Genomic DNA, 5826 nt, shown 5'->3' with positions numbered 1-5826 from the left:
TCTCTCTCTCTCTGCTCACTATGTTACAACAGATGCCCATACGTCCTTTCATTAACTTTAAGCTAACCATGAAAAGGCACCTCCTGGCCAACCAGCTGCCCACCCTAGAGAGAAGGCCTTGTCAGGAATAAACAGATAGAAGCTACACACAGACCACTGGAAGAAATGTAGGCGGCGTACCCAGAAGTGAACTGAGTCATGGCTAGTTCCAGGGAGGGGGAGGGGTCTCTGGCCTCCTCTAGGAGAAGCCAGAGGCTCACGGGTATCTACCTTTCTGGTGCCCCTCCTAGGTCCCTATCCATGTAGCTATCTAGCCTTTTCATCACTTTCCAATGAAGTAGCTTTCCTCCCTTAAACTCTGTGTCTTTAATCCGTCACTGGTACTGAGATTATGATCTCAGCTGCCTGCCCAGAGAAGCAATGGTGCTCATAGCTGGAGAAACAGACCCATAGCTATATGGACAACTGATTTTCAACAAGATATAAAAGTGCTTCCGTGAGAAAAGGACACTCCTCAGCTGCACAACTGGAGCCCATAGGGAGCGGACAAGCCACGGAGCCAGGGGACAGGTGTGCACCGGACCCTCCCCACCAGAAGCCCACCTTGCTGTGCTTTCCTTTTGAACTGTGGTAGCAAAGACTTCTGTTGTCTTGGGCCGCCCGTTTAGGGTCGCATGTTACAGAAGCCTTCCGAACCTATAACCTATAACTGAGCATAGACATCCTAACCTGGATGCCTTATCCATAAGCCAGGCTGAGAAAATGAGACTGCCTGGGGCAATGAAAGGACAGGGACTGGGCCGGAGCCTGCTTGGGACCCTAAGTGTTGGGGGCAGGAGAAGGGAGAGGAGCTCACAGAGGAAGCAGCCAGGGAGAGGGCCACCCACCCGCGGGGTGGGCCTGGTCAGCTTGGGGCTGAGGGGAAACTTGAACTCTTAACCACAGTGTGGCTTGGGATCATAAAATGACTCCCTTAGGTAGAAAGGGGCAAGCCCAACATGGCTGTAAGCAAGCACTGAGATTAGTTCTTAGGCAAGGCACAAGTCTCAGCCTAGAGCTTCTCTAGGAAAGAAATCTCAGTTCTGCTCCAGGGAAGCCACGGTAGTCCTTACTCAGAGGGCAGAATTGATCAAAGGTTCATCAAGATGGGCTGGACGCTCCCTTCTTCCCTTCCAGAACCAGAAAGGCGGTGTGTGGGGACTCCAAGAACACCTTGTGAGTGGCACGTGTCTGTGACACCCGTGAGGACAGGTGTGAGGGGAGCAGCAAGAGCTACCGGGGCTCGGCTCTACACCCAACACGAGGAGGCCTCTCTGGCCCTCGGGATTCGGGCCCTTGCGGCACTGCCACTCGGCACAGGTGGCACTCCGAACACCAGTGGGCGTCTCTGGGCGTCTGTCTGATGCCTGTCCCCAGGCCCCCTCCTTTCCTCGTCTGGGGGCAGCGCTGATACACACACCTTGTTCAGTGCGAGGAAAATCAGGAAAAAATATTTTTCGCATGCTGCTCAAACAAAAGCAGAGCCTCCTGTGTTGCGCTGCCAGCATACTCCTGACCTCTTTTTTTGGGTTTCACTGACTAAAAAGGTGTGAAAATGTAGACATGCAGTGTACTGAAGTTTACCCTGCCATCTGCTAAGTGCCACTTAACCCTGTCACAAGTAGGAGGCAGCCAGTCTGAATTCTGAAACAAGTCAGCTGAATGCCAAGTACCTTCAAAGCCATCATTAGCATCCCGGGTGAGTATGCTAATTCCAAGTCACTCCACCCCGGCCTCCAGCGGGAACTCCTGAGCCTCTGCGGCAGCGGGAGGGCTTCCCCTTGAACGTGGCCACCATCCAGACTTGATGGCCAAGCAGACAGGCTTCCCCGGCAGTGCCACACATGCCATGGGCACGGAGCCCCTGCCTCGCTGGTGTCAGACATGCCATCCTCGGAAAGGTGGTATTTCCTTGTGTGAGTCCAGTGAACAGCACAGCATAAGCCCAAAGTGTTAGTTTATTCCCAGAAGGAAATAAAGACAGCAAGGAGAGAAGGACAGGAGTCCTGGTGTGAGGGACATCTCTGTGGACTTGCATGGGGAGATTTACTTGGGCAACCTCGCATTTCTTTGTGCATATACATTTCACAGCAGAGTAAATATCACTCAGCTGTCCATTGAGTTGGAAGTGGCCATGTGCTGTGTCCTGCCAGCTCTGGTGGTGACAACTGAGGTCCAGCCCCCGGTGCCCGCCCAGAACAGGCGCTGCCCTGGGCGCCTTACTCACCATAACTGACCCAACCCACAGAATCGCCACAGACCAGCTCTGCAACACAGGGATGGGACATGGAGGTCAGGGACCCAAGCACAGGAAATGTGACTCAGGGTGGTGGGAGGAGCAAGAGCAGGGTTGGAGGTATTAGTAACATCCACATCTACCTGCAGGGCATGAGGCGCTGACCTGCTCTGTCCAGAATGCCTATCCCCACGTGACTCTTCTCTGGCTCACTCCCTGCCTCTTTGGTTTGGGTACAGTTCATCAACTTTGGTCTGAATCTGTAATTTGCATTCATTCATGAAACTATGTGGTGCAGCCTCCACACCTCTATACCCTGACAGTCCTGGAGTTCAAACCTTGCGACGGCTCCAGGTAGCTGCTATTTGACAATGGGAGGGAGCCAGTGCACGGATCTCCCTTCCCACCCGAGCAGGCAGATTCACCTCCCCACATCTGGGACAGAATCAGCCAGGGCACCGCTTCCTCGGCCCCCTCATGCTGTGCCGGTTGGTGTCCAGGCCTGCCCACTGGCAGAGAGGACCTAGGGACCTGGGCGGGCAGGAAGGGGTCTCCTTTCTCTTGCAGTGAGGGGCTGACTGCAGCCAGCAAGGACAGAGATTCTTCTGTGGGTGGGTAAAGGTGGAAGCTGTGGTGACAGGGCTCCTGAGAGCCAGGCACAGTAGTGTCCACCTGTACCCCCCCACTCAGGAGGCTGAGACAGGAGGACTGTCGCAAATTCAAGGTCATCCTGGTCTACATATGAGTTCAAGGCCAATGTGAACTACATAGTGAGACCCTGTCTAGAAATAAAAAAAAAAAAAAAAAAAAAAAAAAAAAAAAAAAAAAAAAAAAAAACAAAAAAACTCCTGAGAGATGATTTCAATCCAATAATAAAATATCAAGCCTAGAACATGTTCCTAAATCAGACACTTTAAAGCATTCATATACACACAAATGTGAAAAAGTTCCTTAAATCTTTAAAAATAAATCTGCATGTTTTCTCTTATTCTCCCAGATGTTGATATAGCACAAAATTTTTCCTTTAAAAAGAACACAGCTGCACGCATGGTAAGCCAAGCCAGCTTCCCCTAGCAGGGCGGCTCAGGTCTGCATGGGCCCCCGTGATCTCGTACATTGGCGGGTGCTGTTGTACACATCCGAGTCCCTGGACCCTCTGGCTCTGGTGCCTTACCTAGCAAGAGACAGCTCGCAGATGTGATTATGGAGATGGAAGGGTTCTGCAGGATTGTCTGCATGGCCCCGAATACCTGGCAGATCTTTATACTAGAAGAGACTGAGACCCTGGAGACCCACAGCACACGACCCAACCTGACCTCTGGACTTGGCCGGAGGTGAAGAGCACAGTGCGCCCAGGGATAGGACGCTTCCAGGAAAGGACTTTCCCTATAAGCCCCTGAAGCCACACAGCCTTCATAGCAGCCCCGAGAAACTGCCTTCAGGCTCCTGACTTTCAGAAGGGCAGGATGATGCGAAGAGGCTGTCGGAAGTGCTAGGTCCGTGGTGCTTCATGACAGCAGGTATAGGAGCCGAGCACGGATTTCAGCACTGTACAGAGTCCACAGTAGCTCAAGCACATCAGAGTCTTTTCTACCAATACTGTGAAATGGCAAAGAATGCGAATAGCAAACACTTTCATTAAGTTGCTTGAGTTTTGAGTCCTGGAGGGTCAGGGCTCCAGCAAGAGCTCAAGAGCAGATGCTCGTTCTCCAGCACAGTCCTGTGTTCACAGGTAGAGTCCTAACCTGCTGGGGTCTGTTACCACAGCTCGCCCGCCCCTGACATACACGTCGCCTTCCAAAGGATGTTTTCCCAGGCGCAAAGCAGAAGTGGAACTGATCTTCCATTTCTTAGCAACGTGTATTTGCGTGACCAAAGCGGTGAGGCCCAGCAGGACAAAGAACAGAAGTCCCCACACAGAACAAAGCCGCCTGTTACTGTGACAAAGGCCTTGAGGCTGAGCTTTGACACAGGAAAGAGAAAAGATTAGAAAGAAAGAATGGCTGCTCTGCAGCAGTAAGTCCAATTCAGCCAGCCTAACTCAAGGCAGGGGCATTAGCATAAGAATGGGACAGAGCCCTCGCATTTTCATTTTGCAAAGTAGCAGAACAGAACCTCAGAGTCTCCATATGAAATGGCCCGTTTAATCTTTTTGATGCTTTGGAAGTCGCTCCAGGGTGCTGCAGAATTCCCTGCAGACATGAATATTAATCACTGGGGTGTGGCGCTGTGGGGATCAGCCTAGGAAAGTGGAGCCTTCCCTTCCAGGCTCTTTGAGGACCCTTCAGAACTGTCAGCTCTTAGGGACTGAGCAACCTCTGCCTTGCTGAGTGGTCTGTGTGATCACTTCCTACACTCAGTACTCGACGTGGAGTGGGAAGGGGTTGGGCAGTGTTTCTAGCCTAGTGTTTCCCCTAGGAAGGGGCTGGGCAGTGTTTCTAGCATCTTCTGTCCACTTCCCTCTCTGTCTGGACTCCATAGTATAGACAGTACTGCACCAGCTACTTCACAGGTGCTGAATGCTAGGTGCCAAATGAAAGCTGGATTCTGCCGTAAACCCACAGGGTCTGTGGGTTCCTCCCTGCTTCAGTGTCTACATCCTGAGCACTGTGATACATACAGGCCAGGACCGCTGAATAAAAAATGTCCCATAGGAGATAACACCGTAGCTGGTGGTAATTCCTTTCTCATACCCAGTCAAGAAGCAATTCTCTCCAATGGAGGATATATCCATCTTTTTCTCTACAGGGAGGCAGAGCCCAGAGTTCCAAGATGAAAAAGGGGCACAGGTGAAGGCTAAGTCAAGCGGATGCTCTAGTTGGGATTGCAAGTGGCCCCCAAATGGAAGACGTGATGCACAGCCTGTGGCACTGTGAGAAAGTGGTGAAGGGCACTGGGGCACCCTCAAAGGGGAACTGTGGGGCTTTCGTCTCTCCCTCCCCCACATAGTCCTTCCAGAAACAATGGGGCTACCTGATCATGACATGAAATCTCCAAAAGCATGAGCCACAACAGACCTTTCCTCTGAGAAGCCAGTTATCTAGCGGATTTGTTACAGTAGCAGAAAGCTAATTGGTACAATGCAATTATCATTGAAAATGTAATTTTGCGTTAAAATAGCAAAAAAATCAGGAAAGTAGAATTAAGTAGGAACGCCCAACACACACGTGCGGATGCAGCATAAACAATCTGACAGCTAGCACCATGAGTCTTAGGAATGCTTGCACTCTGCGGTCTGCTACTGGGACTCGACTCTAAGGGAACAGTCCTGAAAACAGAAAAAAGCTTTAGGCAGAAGGACTAGTGATTTGCTATTTTATTTCTAAATTTTATAAGATTGTATCTAATAATAAAACCAGAAAATGCTAAATATCCAACAAGACAAGTAAGTTATGATCTACCCCAGGACTTCTACAATCTACCATAGCCTACGGTGGGGCCATATAACTATTTTGATCACATGAGAATCCCTCTATTACAATGTTAAAAAGAAAACTTTATACGCACTATGAAATCAATTGAATACTTTCAAGTACATGGAAATAGTATCA

General features: G+C 50.4%; 1 protein-coding gene across 16 annotated transcripts in view; it reads right to left on the bottom strand.

The window, feature by feature from the left end:
- The window catches only part of Ncald (neurocalcin delta), a 432618-nt gene that overhangs the window by 10374 nt on the left and 416418 nt on the right, over window positions 1-5826 (bottom strand). The gene's annotated exons all lie outside the window — the stretch shown is intronic.

Source organism: Octodon degus, unplaced genomic scaffold, assembly GCF_000260255.1.
Source record: "Octodon degus isolate 3935 unplaced genomic scaffold, OctDeg1.0 scaffold00148, whole genome shotgun sequence".
In the NCBI taxonomy this organism is placed as follows: domain Eukaryota; kingdom Metazoa; phylum Chordata; class Mammalia; order Rodentia; family Octodontidae; genus Octodon; species Octodon degus.
This window is presented reverse-complemented; position numbering and strand designations above follow the sequence as displayed.